A 17,350-nucleotide genomic window follows, 5' to 3' on the forward strand; every position below is an offset into this window, starting at 1 on the left:
CATTTGGTTAAACAAGCATTGGCCTGATTATTACTGTGAGGACATTTCATGGACTTAAACCACCAGTAAGTTGATTGCATCTATGGCTGATTATATTTACAATCAACTGAGGAGACTGCCTTTAACAATGAGAGACATTTCATCCAATCAGTTGATGGCTTTAAAGGAAGAAGGGATGATTTCAGCAGGTATAAGAGAGAATTTCTATCTCTATTTCAGCCAGCCAACTTCTCCTGGTAAATTCATTGAAAACCTTCATCAGAGTTATCAGCATGCAGCCTGCTCTACAGAATTTGGACTTGTGCATCTCCACAGTCATGCAAGATAATTTTTAAAAATTAAAGCAGTTTAATTCACACACCATGCAATTTATTCAAAGTGTACAATCAATGGCTATCAGTATCATCACAGAGTTATGCTGTCATCACCACAATCAATTTTACAACATTTTTATTGCTCCAAAAAAGAAAAACCCAGTACTCTCTATAGCTCCCTGTTATTGACACTTAGCCTTGGTGTGGTACCTCTGTTACAATTAATAGAAGACTATTAAAATATTACTGTTGACTATGGCCCATAATTTGCATTAGATGTATTTTTCCCATATGTCCCCCTATGAACATCTTGTAATACTGACATACATTTTTTTTCTAGTCCATGGAAGAATATTCTTCTTCTATTTGTACTATTAACCACATTCATCATCCACAGCAAGGTTCACTATGTTATACATTCCCATGTTTCATCCTCTATCTTTCCTTCTAGTGACATACATGAGCCTAAACTTTCTAATAAAAATCTCATAATATTTAGAGATATCTCTTCTTGGTTCTGTTTCCATAGAGAACCCTGACTAATACAGACTCCTTGGAGAAATGACTGATTCCGAAGTTGAGAAGGGAAACATACAAGGTAATCCCAGAACACCTTGTGCCAGAAAGCAAGCAAATGCTCAAAGGATCATAGAGCAACATGTCAAAGGGATATCCAGTGGCCAGTCAGGAATGAATTGAGTATCAAAATAAATAATAATAATGGATTATAAGCCATTGAATAAAATAAAGAAACCACAAGTCCCCATATATTTAAATGAATACTTGAAGTGAAAGTTTGACAAAGAATGAGATAGTCACAGTTCCAAAGTTCTTCCCCACAAAATACTATCAATTACAAAGAGGAAAAAATACCTTAACTGTGAAGGTATTCACTTTATCAAGTGAGCAAATCAAACATCATCAGGAAAGGGACAAATCAAAATGATATACTGCATAGAAGTAAAAAAAAAAAAAAGGAAAGGAAATAAAAACATTATTTCTGTAATATTCCTGCTAAAATGAATTATTCAAATCTAATCATGAAGAAACATCAAACAAACCCAGATTGAGGAATTAATCTAGACTGAAGGAGACTAAAGAGATGGGACAAATAAACGTAATAGGTAATTCTAACCTGGATCCTTTGCTATAAAAGACTATTGCTCAACTGGCAAAATTTGAATGAAGTCTGTGAGTTAGAATTGTAATGTGTTGATGTTAATTTCCTGATTCTGATCATTGTAGATGAGAAAAACAAGGAGAAAGTCCTTGTTTTTAGGAAATACATATTAAAGTACTTGAGACTGGTAGGGCAAGGTAGGATACTTACTCTTGTTTAGTTCTGGAAAACGAATATTTTTTAAGACATTTTTAAAACTTTTTTTGAATTGTACTCTAAAATTTCTGTACTATGATGAATGTTTCAAAAAAAAGTTGTTTTGTTTTTTTTTTAATTTCACATGTAGACTTCACCTGGAGTCACCATTTTATGTAAGGGGAAAATGATTGAAAAATTTTCCCCATCCAAGGCCCTTTCACTCTAGTCACAAATGACCCAGTTACTTTAAGTTTAATGAACCCTGAGGTTCCCAACCTCAGCACACTTGATGTTTTGGGCAAGGTAATCCCTTGTGGAGGCCTGCCATGTGAATCTTAAGATGTAAGCAGGATCCCCAGCTTCTGTTCTTTAAACGCCAATAGCTTTCTTCCAGTTGTAGTCATCCAAAATGTCTCCAGACTTTTCCAAATATCCCTGAGGGTGTTGGGACAGAACAGTCTCCAGTTGAGTACCGCTGGACTAACCCAACTAGACAGATACTACCTGGGCTCAACGTCAATATCTGCAGGCCTCTACTGTAGCATCCCCAGGAAACCACAACTGCAGAAAGTGATTTAATAATGAATGCAGCAGTTCTGTGGGGTCAGTGTGATATCCCCTTTCTCATTTCTTATTTTGTGTATTAGTTGCTGAGGGAAGGGAGAAGGAAGAAGAGATGTGATGTGGGGACATTTTCAGGACTTGGAGTTGTCCTATATGATATTGCAGGGACAGATGGTGGACATTATATATCCTCCCATAACCCACTGAATGGACTGGGGGAGAGTGTAAACTACAGTTTAAACTATAATCCATGTGGTGCAGCAGTGCTCCAAAATGTATTCACCAAATGCAATGAATGTGCCACAACGATGAAAGAGGTTGTTGATGTGGGAGGAGTGGGGGGTGGGGGAATATGTAGGAACTTTTATATTTTTTAATGTAACATTTTTCGTGATCTATGTATCTTCAAAAAAATACAAGAAAAAAACTCTCAAACTAAACATAAATAATCAATGCAAAGATAGACAGAACAGAAAAAGCACTAATATCACCCAAATATTAATTTCTTCTCCTTGTTACACATAGCATTAGACTTTGAGAGTATATTACTCAACTTACTCGTTTTACATATGAAGGAAGATCCATCTCTTTTCTTGCTTTTCAGCACTACCTATCAGGTCAAAATAGATTCCCAGCAAGAGCATCTGGCCCAGTTAGATTTCCACTAGCACTTTTTCAAAGCCTTCCTTTTGAAATGAAATAAGTGGGGATGCTTCCAAGGTATTTGCATGAGATAAAAATACGAGTTTTAGACTGACTTTGCTACTTTTCAATGTAACATTTTCGATTTTGCTAGGACTTTATCAGAGATTGCACTTCTTATTTGTTTTTCCCACGTTTACCTATCAATTCTTACTTCACCAACTTAAAAGTAATAAAAATTGGATGATAAATTGAAATGCTTACTAGCACCCCTCTTTCTTTTGCCCTATTATTATTACCCATGAGGGAATAACAGCACAAGCCTAAAAGACGGAATATTTCTTCTGAAGAAAAGCAACAGAAATGATTTTCTCTCTTATGTTAAACATTTACATATTTAAGATTGAGCCTGGATGGAAAATAATGATCAGATACAATGAATCAAAGAGATGCTGCAGTCTTCTACCTTCTAAAAAATGTTAAGTAGGTCCTTCCAAATCCCTCTCTTGCACCAGAAACTGAATCTCTAATAACCAAGAAGTATGATGAGAACAATTAGGGGACCACTTATCTGAGCATGCTGCTTTCTCCTTCTCAATGGGGGAAAACATCTATTCAGTCAGAGTTGTCTGTCATAATGGATATCAGGGGTGTCACTCTGCATTTGCTCGTCTAACAGTAATTAATATTTGCCAGCATTGTGCTAGGTGCTATGAAGGCAAAAGAAATCTGAGTGTGGGTTCTCACATCTGAGTTGGAAAACCACAAAAATATACCTGACATGCTGAGCAATGTCAAAAAACCTCACTGCTGCAACAAGTACCTAGGAGTATAGACCAAAGGGGGAAAAAATCACTAGACTACTTAGAAAAGCTGGGTATAGTTTGGATTAGAAATGGATTAAAGGAATAGGAAAGTCCTTGGACAAAATCTGAAGTGTCATAAAAATAGTCTCTCCTTCCACAGTGTCAAAATTCCCTCTAACCCCTGCTCTCAGTTCTATGGCTCATATAACATTATACATACAACTACACACTCTTGTAGACTGAGAAAGGCAATATGGGCTACCTATATTCTTATAATGACATTACTGGTTTTAAAATAGAGTGACCTTTCCTTGGAGCACAGTGTGGAATACCATGGTACAAACAACATACAATTCCCTGTTAACAAAGCTAATGAAGTTACCGTTGGTCTCTTAATTTTGTTTGCCTTTTCATTTTCTCAACATGAAGGCAAGAAAATTAGATCAAAATTAATGTTTAGGCTCAAGAGACATTGGACTTCATGCTTACTCTCTTTATTACTCCAAATGTAATTAAGTATGTTGACTTCAATAAATGTACCTTCTGCTATGCGCACATCGATTTCAACAGTAAGTAGTTTGCATTCATTATAATTTATTTTAGCCTGATAATTAATACCACTCTTGTTTATTTCTTCAATCATGAAAAAGAATGAGTGTTTGCTTATTTGTTTGCACATGCTGATGATTCAATGGTCTTTTGTGTGCTGCTAAATTGCAGTATAAAATAAGGTGCAGGCTAAATGGGAGCTTCAAATCTTCCATCATTGATCTATGTCTCAAGCTCAGGAGCATAGAAACCATTCCTTACAAAGACCCAGGAACATCCATTTCTATTCTAACATATGTAATGAGATTCTTAAAAATCACTAAGCCACCACATAAGCATCTTAAGAATAATCAATCATATTTTTAGATGCTATTAGGGAATCTAGATTTTGTCAAACTTCTTATTTATTATATTACTTCTCATATCTTCCTCCACACACACATATTTACTCTATCCGCTTGTTTCTGGTATATTCACCCCATTACCTTTCCCTGGACCACAGGTTAACACTTGCTCTCTAACTGGATCTTGAAAGTTCTAACACAAAAGAAAGAAAACTCAAGGGACAAATTTCAAATTACTTAATGAAGACTTCCTTCCCTTCTTTTCTTGGCTTCTATCTCACAAAAATGCATAGCATATTGATATGCTTTCACTAAAGTATTTTAGGCACTCACAAAAATAATGAAAGAAGACAATATTTTCTGAGTATTTTACATTTTAGTGGCTTTCAACAATGGCATGCTCAAGATCAGCAACACAATCTAACAGAACTCTGCAATGAGGGAAATGCTTTATAATCTGCCCTGTTCAACACAACAGCCACTAGTCCTGTGTGGCTACTGAGCACTTGTAATATGGCTAGTGAAACTAAGAAACTGAATTTTTTATATAATTTTAATTACTTTAAATTGAAATAGCCTCACGTGGCTAGTGGCTACAATTTTGGACAACACAACTCCAGATGATACAATCTTTCATTAAAAGGGAACTAAATTCTCAAATATCCACTCTTCAGATGTATGTACACTTCCCACTGACCTTCTTTATAGGGAGAAAACTGTCAAGGGAAATGTGGACAATGGATTTGATTTATATCTTGCGTTTTGGTTTGGGCTTCTGATCATCCAACCTCAGAGGGCCAACAAAAAATAAATGAAAGAAAGTTAACCCCATTCCTGCTCCCTACAAAGCCACTCCCAGATTGTGCACCTGGACTTAATTTCTTTCCTAAATGATAGAGAAGTTAGATTTGCGTCTTAGATACAAGGACACCTCAATTCATTTAAGAATGATACTTGCATTTCAATGGTAGTTTGTTAAAAGGAATAGCTTTGCAGGCCTCCTAGAGGTGTGAAAGGAGTTACTAGGAAGAACCCACGTCTACCATTGCAGTAGGACAGGCTTCATGGAAGCTCAGCATCTCTTCACGCGCTCAGTGGTCTTCTGGCCGTATTTCAGAGACGCCATCTCCCACACCCACGGCTTCCACTGGAGACGGCGAGGGGGACAGGTGATGAACTGAAACACAAGAGATAATTCTCAGTAGGGAGCAGAGCATTAATGACGCAGGTGCGCAGAGAAACAGAGATTAGGGAAAACAGTTTATTACTCTTCCAAAAAATAGCAGATCAGTAATTCATGATAGGTAAGGCCAGCAGATGCACTGATGGAGAGTGGATTCCCAGTACCTGTTCCAAATACTCTGAATGCCACATACATTATTTTTTCATTCTAATAATAATACATAAATGCTAAACTAAGCAAACAACTCTAATCATCAAATATACTAGTAACCTCTTGATTAAGTTTTTCATCTTTAGAAAAAGTGTTTCCACACATAATACCCAATCCTTAAGAGTTTCTACAAAAATGCAGATAGTTTTTGCAGTGCTGATAGAGGCCTTAACAGATTTCCAGCACGAAAGAACTGGAATGATCACAATATGCAAAGACAAAAACAAAAAACAAAAGAATTCTGTCATCCAGAATTACTTCAAAGATATTATTTTAGTAACTCATGACTGACAACTGCAATTGGACACTGTTATCCACTACAAGAAGAATATCAATGTTGCCTCTACTATAGCTTATGGCCAATATCTGCTAGAAATTTGGCTTCTAACATCATCAAATAAGAAACGAAGAAATTTTCAGAAAATACTAGTTTAGTATTATGAGCCAAAATTCTCCATTAATTCACGCAAATAAGATATTTCTTGGTGGAATCAGTTCTATAGACTCTTTTTTTCCACAAGATTAAAATAACTTGTCTTCTGCAAATTTTCAGTGATGCCAATATTCCTATAAATTGTTAAGGAAGTCACAGCCATCTGTTAAGCCTCCAGTGACCATATTTCACCTACCTCCACCTCCTTCTCCTGGGAAGTCACAGACACAGACTAATTGGCCATCCTCTGGCCTTCTGCTACTTCCACATCTTTCCTATTGTGTGCCCTTCCACAACCTGGAGGACATGTTAAGTCTAATGAAAAGGACCCACCAGACCTTAAACCTGGAAATAGGAAATAGGCAACAAGCAGCCCCAGATGTTTATCAGAACAGAAATTCTCAGTGCTAGCCATACACACACCCCCACACACACCCCACTCCACCAGCCCTGCCGCTGAGGGTATACAAACCACACTCAAACAGTATAGAGTGGTCTCTCTTCTCCAAAGCAAATCAGGGCTTACAGAGCTGCCACCTGCTAACCTGACCTGGAGCAGTTTTCAGCCATCCTGGGAAAACAGTCATGCGAGAGTTCATCCCTTGCTCTTTTGAACTCTGTGCCATGTAAATGACAAGGAGATTTGCCCTTCCTGGATTCTTAATTCTATACAATGAAGGGATAATTTGCTGAAAGTTTCTGTTGTGCCCTGAACCTGTGCTCCCACAATACATCCTTGTAACAACTCACTCCACATAATTCTTTATAACATCTCTAAATCCATATATGCCATCTTTCCCTCCAAGATATATCAAGAATATAAGAGTGCGGCTCTCAGGCTAAACCAAAATCAACTGGTAGATAAAGAGATAAGGATGCTAAAGAGTCACAACCTGATACTTCATTTAAAACAATGTTCACTGGAATAAAGATTTTCCCCAGCAAAAGGCTCAACTTTTCCTTGATAATTAAATGTATGGGCTACTATTAAGTTTTTGCAGAAGCACCCATACGTGATAGAGCACTATGAATTAAGCTGTCAAGTAAACGTGTAAATTTTCTGCAATGCTGATCATAACTGATTTCTCTGTGGACTCATCTATAGTGTAGTTTTATCCCATTCTTGAGAAATATCTATTACTTTCTCTTTTACACCTCATTAGGTTCAGAATTAAGTTTCAGTCTAGGCCAGAGTTTCTCAACCTTGTCACTCTTCACATTTTGAACCATGTAATTTTTTGTTGTGTAGGTTGTCCTTTGCATTTGAGGATATTTAGCAAGATCCCTGGCCTCTAGTCACCAGATGCCCATAGCAAACCCTGCCCCTCCCCAGTTGTGACAACTAACCCTTGGGGGTCAAAATTGCCCAGGCTGAAAATCACTAGTTGCCTACTGGGTAAATCTAACTAGTCATTCCTAGCAAGGAAAACCTGGTAAATATGTTACCAGAGAGATTCAGTATGAGCCAGCCAAGATCATTTGTTGTGGTGGTGATTTGGAGCTATTACCCCAGAAAAACATGTTCTTAAACCTAATCCACACCTGTGGGTGTGAACTCATTGTAAATAGAACCTTCTGATGTGGTTACTGTGGTTAAAGTGTAGCCCAACTGCATGAGAATGGGTCTCGGTCTTATTCCTGGAGTTCTTTATTAGCAGCATGAAATTCAGACTCATGCAGAGAAGAAACCAGAAACCTAAAGCAGTGTTATCCTTAGATGTGTATATACTACAACTGGAGATTTAGGCATCAGGAACTTTGAGCAGTGCTTCAGGAAGAGGAGCCACATATTTATCAAAGGCTCTAAGTTTCCATTCTTTGCCTTCTTTTCATCTTTACAACATTTTAGAAATTTCTGATAGTGTTTAGCTTTTTTCAAAAGTTAATACCTCTCATGGGTCCTGCAGTTTCCCTTTGAAAGGAATTTTGTGCAATCGTTTCTTTTTTAATGACTTTAGTAAAATGTTCTAGCCACACAAGTTGAAAAAATCTCTTATTCACATGAGGCTGAAAGTCTCCATTAATTTATTCCAGTTTCTTTTCAGGTGTTTCAAATAATTTATATGGTCACATGCATTCTTCACAAACTCCAAATATTTTAATGAGCCAAGCTTCTCAGAGAATTTGTAATGAGAATGCACATCTTACGTGATCTCAATGAGAGATTGAAGCAAACCAATAATTAACTAATCAATTCTCAACATGTATACATTTTTAATTTCTTGATTATAACTTCTAGATATTTCAGAAGAACACAAACATGCGAAGTACTATATTGGAATACTTGTCTCAGAAGGACCCCAGTAGTCTCTTCAGTTTCCGTGGTAAGACAAACAAGGCACTGGGGTATAGCTTTTTCCTGTTGGTCTACCCCTTTCCTTCCTCCTTAAATGGTCACTTGGGCAAATGGTGGAGGTTAGTATCTTCATTTAACTCCTTACATAAAGAGCAATAATTTACTGCATTGCATGCTTAGAAAGTTTGCAGTAAGAGGAAATTGCCACTCTCTGACCCATAGGTTATGACTCTTGAAAGTTCAGCAACATTAAAAAAAGTGCAATGCACATAAACAAAAGCTAGAAGTATGTCAGAACATTAAAATCTGAGCATCATTCTTGCTACTTTCTTCCAATTGTTCAAAAGGACAAATCAGCATTTTCCTGGTAGTGTTGGTGCTTGTTAGAGATTCCTTTGAAATTCCTTCGAACTAACTGGATACCAATAACAAGCTCTATTTGATAGTCCATGGCCATAAAGCAATAGGTAGTTAAAAAATAATTCCAATTAAAAAATTGCTTTGTAACCTCCGAGTTGCAATCTGTAAAACTACACACACATATACACACAGAAACACAAAGATGTCTTCTAACAATTTTAAATCAACAACTGACTTTATTTTATTAGCTGGTCTCTTCCTCCCTTTTCTATTCAAATCATACTTTGACCTGAATTCTTTTTTTTTTTTCAAATTATACTCAATATTTCACTTGGAATTAATTTTATGGCATCTTTGAAGATATTTATTTTATTCTTTCTCAAAGTGTGATAAATATCTGCTTTCTACTTTTTTGAAAGTAGTAGTTGAATTCGGGAGAGGACCAGAGCATTTATAATATGAGCTGAGTCTTTTCTATTCAGATTTTCAGGCAGTTCACAAAAAAGTGTTTAGAGCTTCAATATTTTCATAAGGCTCACATTTTCAAATGCCACTTACTCTCCATGTTCCTGTTGCTGACCAATTTACAAGATTAAAACATAAAGTAGGAAAACGGACATGATTCAACCAATTGGGCTCCCATCTACCATATGGGAGGCCCTGCGTTTGCCTCCCAGGGCCTCCTTGTGAAGGCAGGCTGGCCTGTGCCTGCGGAGAGTTGATGGCCTACACCTGCAGAGGGGTGGCACAGCAAGATGACGAAGGGAGACAAAGCAGACACAGAAGAATGCACAGCAAATGGACACAGAGAGCAGACAGCAAGCAAGTGGCAAGGGGGGGATAAATAAATAAAAACATAAAGCAAATATAAATTTATATGGACACATATACACAAAACTCCATATGGCAAAAATGTGTTTAGGAGTCTACCCATCTTCTATCCTAACTCTTTAAATGTTTTAGATTCTCTTTATTTTATTTAAACTTGGCATATTTCTCTCTAATTTTTAACCTATGGCAAATGTTAATTTGTAAGTTAGCATGAAGTTCACATTAATCAAAATTATAAAGAGAGTTATGTTGTCAAAAGGAAATTCAATATTGGGTCTGAGAGAAAGGATTTCCCAGTGTTGCACACACACTACAAATCTAGTACCCCCAATTGCACAGTCATTGGCTGGAAGCATCCTGGGGAAGTGCGGCCTGGTGTGAATGCGTGGATCCAAAGATGCTTCAGCTGAGACTATTAATCAGCAATGCCCCCTGCAGCAGATGCTTTAGAAGGAATATCTGAACAAGGCCCCTCCACAGCTGTCATACTATCTTGAAAGCTTCTGGTTGCTTATTCTAGATATATTAAAAGTGAGAAATAGGAAATCAGTGATAAAGGCAGATTTCTACTTAACTATAAGTCACATTTTAAGGTTGCATGTATATTCATGTAGTTGGAGTATCTTTGTGAAAGAACTTGATGTTTCTCACCACCCCCCATCCAAGTGACTGTGTTACTTTGGACAAGGGACAACACAGATGAATACAGAGAAACAGAGGCAGTCATGACTTCAAGATCAAAAAATAGATACTTGAATTCACATCAGGGAAATTACTTGTAAAAGAGGAGATTTGGAGGCCTAAAATAAAATGACTTTTGTTTGCCTTTTAGTTTTGCAAAGCTAAGCCTGAAGGAAGTAAGGTCATAAAGTATATTCTATAAATTAAAGACCAGAAAGGAAAGAGATTGAGTCAATTTATTCTCTATCTCCACTCCCAAAACTAGATAAATGTTGTCTAGCCTTGGATAGGAAGGAACTTAAGAAAGGGGAAGACAAAGAAAGCTTAGATGCAGATAAATGCCTGGGAAGGAACTGGGCCACCTTTCATACCCACGCAGGACTCAAGTAGGGTAAGTATATTTTTCCTTTCCCCTCCCCCTCCTTCTCCCCTCTCCCTCCCTTCCCTTCACCCTCCTACCCACTCTGCTGCTTTTGCTGCGTCCATTTGCTGTGTGATCTTCTGTGTCTATTTGTATTTTTGTCTTTTCTTCTCACTTTTTCCCTCTAGGATTCACTGGGATTCAATCCCAGGGACCTCTGATATGGAGAGAGTTTCCCTGTCACTTGTGCCACCTCAATTCCTGATTTCTGTTGCACCTCGCCTTGACTCTCCCTTTCGTCTCTCTTTTGTTGCATCATCATCTTGCTGCATGATTCACTTGTCTGGGCACTGGCTTGCCATGCAGGCATGCCTTTTTTTTTTTTTACCAGGAGGTCCTAGGTATTAAACCCAGGTCTTCCCATATGGTAGGTGGAAGCCCAATCATTTGAGCCACATCAGTTTCCCTCAGGTGTATCTGTGAAGCCAAGTTGGTGAAAGCCTCACAGAGGAGTCTCCCCATGCCAACAAGTTGTGACAGTGGTGGGAATTCTCTAGGCGGAGAGTGTCTCAGGAAGAACCTCAGGTGTCATACAGTCTCAGAATAATACAGGAGAATATTCTAAAGTTACCCATGCCCCTAAATAGGACCCATAGATTAGCGATATAAGCTGATGACTGGAGAGATATCTCTAGGTTCTGACAAGGGTCTGCACAGAGAACAGTGGTCTTACTCTGTGATACTTAAAGGGTGGTCTATTGATAAATGACAGTACATGAACTATTTCTTAAGAGTCAGTGATGAAATAAGTACAGAAATTAAAAGTAAGCATTTAGAAATTTATAGGAATTTAACATTATCACAACATCCAAATATGTGATCCATGGACTCCCATTTTGAAGAAGATATAGATCATTTAGTAGTCTTAAATTCATGTGGTAAGTTGCAGGTGATATAAGCTACATAATAGAACCAGTTAACAAAAAATTAGAAAAAAATATTCATCCTTCAGTGCTGATGGTCTGAGAAGCAATGACCTATTTCATCCATAAGGAGACTGAAATAGTTCCATGGACACCTCCATAGATGTGAGAATAAATGTCAATGAGAAAAGTCCACACAAGACAAGTTAGAGTGTAGGAAATGCCTATGGAGACAGTAGTTCATTGACCCTTAGACCGTAAATACCACCTGGGGCTGGGGAGCTTGAAATGACTGAGAAAATAATACAATGGCTTAATTTACAGAATTGACCAGATATACCTAGTGTATAATACTAGGTATAGTGAGAGCTTAGATTAAATTAAATTAAATTATAGAAAAAAATGTAAAGCATTATACCTATAATGGTAGGTATTGGGATTGGATTATATCCCCCTTAAAGACATGTTCAAGTACTAAACCCTGGTCCTGTGGATGTGAACTCATTTGTAAACAGAACCTTTGAAAATGTTATTAGAAAAAATGTAGACTCATTTATGAATAGCAGCTTTGAAGATTCTATTTAGGTGAGACCAAATTGAATCAGGGTGGGCCTTAATACATAACGGCTGAAACCCTTACAAACAAAAGAAATTGGATGTAGAAGCAGAAGACTAAAGTCAACAGAAACCAGGTGTGATGATTTGGAACTATATATACTCCAGAAAATCATGTTCTTAGAGCTAATCCTTTCCTATATGTATGAACCTATTACAAGTAGGACCTTTTGATGAGGTTACTTCAGTTAAGATTTGGTCCCATATGGGTCTTAATCCTCCTACTGGAGTCTTTTATAAGATAATTAAATTCAGACAAAGAAAGAGAAAGTCACAGGAGCAATAAGCTGAAAGCAATGAAACCCAGAAGAGAAGGGAGAGAGCAGCAGACACTGCTGTATGCCTTGTCATGTGGAAGAGGACTCAAGGATCACCAGCAACCAATCTTCAGGAAGAAAGTATCATCGTGGTGATTCCTCGATTTGGACACTTTCACAGCCTCAAAACTAAAAGTTTGAAAGCTAATAAATTTCCATTGTCAAAAGCCAGTCAATTTCAGGGTATAATGCTTTAAGCAACCTAGCCAACCAAAACACCAGAGTAGCAGGCACAAAGAGAGAGAGAGATCACCATGTAATGGAGGATTGCAGGAATGCTACAGATGCCAGGAGATAACAAGCCCACCAATACCCTGATGTTTGACCTCCAGCCTCCAAAACTGTGCAACAATAAATTCCTTTTGTTTAATCCAACCCATTGAGTGGTATTTGTCACAAGAGCTCTGACAAACTAAGACACTAGGTTTTATGGCCAGAGAAAATATGATATGTGCTTTTCTGTAATGTTACATTAGAACCAGGACAACAATAGAAACCTCCCTAATAGGCTTAGGGAACTGAGACTTTTTTTTAAAAGGTTGCTGAATAAGTGCATAATTCTTGTGGTCCTGCTTTTTCTCACACAAAAGGAAATGTGAATTTTGCCACTAATGCACTGGGGAAGTCTGAGGGAACATGTGGCAATATGTTATTTCATTCTATATGGAAAATGTAGCTTGGCATTGGCATTTGAGGTCTAGGAAGTCAAACCTATTCAAATGACTTCAAGGGAAAGGGAACATATTGAAAGGAGATGCATAGACAGGAATAGGAACATTAACAGGAAGGAATCAGAAACTGAGATGACTAGGGGCTGAAGACTCCTTCAATCTCTCTCTGTCTCTGCTGGTATCTTTTTCAAGGCATCACCCCTTCTCTTAGCATATTTGCTCTACTCCATCTCTGAAAACATGCCTCTTTTGAGTACTCCCAATGTCTGTCTAATACAGCCACATGTCCCAACTCTACATCTGCCTTTCAACATCAACCAGAGCTGCTAACTAAAATGGAGTTTCAAATTCCTGATATAGGAGATTAGATTGGCTCTTCTTTTTTCCTTAATGTAGAACACCCAGTCAATAGCACTCTGGCCAGTCTTGGACAGACCACCCATGGATCAGTTACTCTTCCTAAATATAATTAACTTTGTCTATTAGGGTTAAGGATTGGGAATGGGGTAAGAATCACTGAAGTAAGAGGTCTGGCCTTCTATCAGGGCTATGTGCAGGACAGTTTTCCTCCAAAGTGAATAGTGGGTGTGCCAGACATTCTGTGGTTTGGCATATCCATTATACCTGAGGATAAGAGTAGCCAGAGAGCCTATTTTCTTGTTGCCAAGAAGCTCTAGGCAATGCTAACAAGAATTCTTCAGCAGCACGGAATATTAATAATAAATATGTACTTTCTCAATATTCTACAGAATATCTGGACTGGTTTCTCAATTAGTTTTCACACTTCTACTCTTTTTCTATCTCCATTTAAAAGGGGGTTGATCATAGAAATACATAATTATGCTTTCCAAGGTTGACTGCTAGATTGGGAAGTATTTTGATATTCACTTGACTCATTTGGCTGCTTAATACACACATTCTGTTCTGGGCCCAAAGCATCTTACATAATGACATTTTAAAGACAATAGAATAAAAGTAGAGGGGAAAAACCTCAGTGCCAAGTTCATGTCTTAATTTTAACTTAGCTTTTACAGTAAAAAGTATAGTTTGAGAATGAATACATTAATGTCTATAGAAACTAATATAAATGACATAATATTCTATTGTCCCTATGCAATTGACCTCATTTGCTTATGACTCCTGAGTTCAGTCTATCAGCTCCCATTCTTCCATCTCTCCCTTCCATCAATGCAAACCTTCCTTGCCACCTGTTTTACAAAGTCCAAGAAGACTTCCATTCTTCTCTCATATGTCTCAACTCATATGTGCAATCAACCCAGCCAGCTCTTTTTCCTTAAAATAAAGTCATGAGCTGTAAGAGGTTGCCACACTGAGAAAGGCAGCTCAACTAGTCTAAGGCTGCTGCTGACACTGTATATTTCCAGCTTGGTTGTTGGGAATAAATGGGGGAAAGAAATTAGAAAATGAGGTTTCACTAAATTTTAACTGAAATTGACTGGGTTAGTCTTTGTGATTGTTGTTTTAGGTATTACCTCAAGTCAAAGATAATATATAAAAAAAGATGTGTATTACATTTAAAAGATCTGACAGTTTATAAGGTCACCCTTACAATACGAGGAAGGGTTTTAAATAGTTTGAGTTATGAAAGAGCCAACTGAAGCTTATAAGAATGGTAACAGTTGCAGGCATAGTTAAGGTAAGGTTGTGCTCATTAGGGAGCTGGTACTTTACTACAATTGAATGGCATGACTGAGAACAACATAGGGCATTTACTTCCTGAGGGAGTTAACTTGGAGGAAGAAGAATAGAGGAAAAGGAAGAGCAAGGCACGTCCTCTTCTGCCTCCCATACTTGTCATCAGGAGAATCCTAATGTCAGGAGTGAGTGAGGGAGTGAAGAGAGGCCCAGAGTGTTTCATGAGTGGACATCTCTCCACCTAGAGGGAAACATTTAGGTAAGGAACATAAAATCGCCCTAGCAGTGAAGCTACCAAACCGTTTGGTCAAAAGAACCAAATAATGGCTAAATTCTCTTACTGGAGGTTAGATCCTAAAGTTTGAGAATTACTTCAAATGCTACATCTAGAGAATTAGCTCAAACATTCACAAAAGTAATATATTAAAGAGTTTATTATGAATTTGCTACTGGGGGAGATATCAAGCTATTTGAATTCATCTTTTTAAAAAATTGATAGAGACATTTTAATCCAAACTAAAGTTATAAAACCACCTTCAATATCTTAAGCAATGGAGATAGCTGATAACCTTTCAATGAAGGGTCTCCTGTTCTCTTAGTTTTCAAGATTATATGTGCTCAGACAAATGATAATTTAAAAATAAAAGATAGTTAAAGAAAATATCCATAAGGGAGGTAGAAGAAGAAAAATTTCAAAGATTTTCAGTCTGCTCCAATTTATCATTAAAGACAGATATGGCACTTTATTTTCCAGTGGCCTGTTCTATCAACATAAAATTTCTACTTAGTTTTAAACAAAAGAAATGTGGCTATTAGGGTATATCTTTCAACAGATTAAAGGTAAACCTTGGGTTTACTGAAATCTGTGGGGCTATAGTATATTATCTTAATGTGTGTGTCATATTCTAATGCCCTAAAATCAGAAATTTAATGAAACTAGTTAAAACTAGGTGGGTAAAGGACATAGAGATTCTAAAAAATAAAATAAAAAAATGAAAATCCCAATCAAGCAGGCTGTATTAGTTAGCCAAAGGGATGCTGATGCAACATATCAGAAATCTGTTGGCTTTTATAAAGGTATTTATTTGGGGTAGACGCTTACACTCACAAGGTTATAAAAAGTGTAAGTTACTTCCTTCACCAGTCTATTGCCACGGATTGGAACAAGATGGCTGCCAACATCTGCAAGGGTTCAGTCTTCCACTTCCCCTTAAGGCTCCGTGGTCTCAGTTTCTTCTGATCTCAGCTGTAGGCTGGGATAAGTCTCGTCTCTCTCCTGGGGCTCATTCCTCTCCCAGCACAGCTGCTCTCCTCTCTCCGCAAGGTCAGCTGTAGACCATCAGTCTCTCTTTCTTCCCAGGGCCTCTGCCTGTCTATGGAGCTGTCTCTATTCCTCTGTGTTCTTCTCTGCATTTACTTCCCTGGGGTTCCAGCTCAAAAAACTCTTTAACTCCTTCCTCTGCTGTATAGTTTTCTTTATGAGTCCCTGCCCCTGACGTGACCCAAACAAATTTATATAATCATAACTTAACCAAGTAAAAGTGAAACCTCTGAAGATAACCCAATCTAATACACCCAGAGGAACAGACCAGTTTACAAACATAATCCTGTACCTATTTTTGGAATTCATAAATAATACCAAACTGCCACACAGGCTTAAACAAAATAAGGAAGTTATTGGTTCACATTAAAAATGTTCATGGAGAGGCGTGACTGGATCCAGGTGTTCAGATGAAATCATTAGAAGTGATGTCTATCCTCCTTTTGACTCATCTTTCCTTAAATTACATTTTTCTCAGGCAGCTTTTCCTCTCATGGCACTCCCATGGAGAATTGGCCTTGCATCATTACAGTCAGCAGAAAAAGAAAATTTCTCATTCCCATCTACTCCAGTAGAATTCCTGGGATTTGGGCTCACTTGGGCCTCATGCTTCTCACAAAACCAGGGCCAAGAAAATGAGTCCAACTTTTGCTCCAGTGAGTCAGACTGTGAGGGTTACGTTCATACATCTAGTTAGCCAGGTGATGGTGTCCTGTTTGGTTAAGCAAGCACTGGCTGGATTGCTACTGTGAGGTCATTTTGTGGACTTAAATCACCAGGACATGGATTGCATTTATGGCTGATTTCATCTACAATCAACTGAGGAGTTTGCCTTCAACAATAAGAGATATCTCATCCAATCATTTGAAACTTTAAAGGGAAAAGTTATGATTTCAACAGGCAGAAAAGTATTTTCACTTTTACTGCAATGAGCCAACTTTGCCTGGGGAATTCA

Source organism: Dasypus novemcinctus, chromosome 1 (genome assembly GCF_030445035.2).
Source record: "Dasypus novemcinctus isolate mDasNov1 chromosome 1, mDasNov1.1.hap2, whole genome shotgun sequence".
In the NCBI taxonomy this organism is placed as follows: Eukaryota; Metazoa; Chordata; class Mammalia; order Cingulata; family Dasypodidae; genus Dasypus; species Dasypus novemcinctus.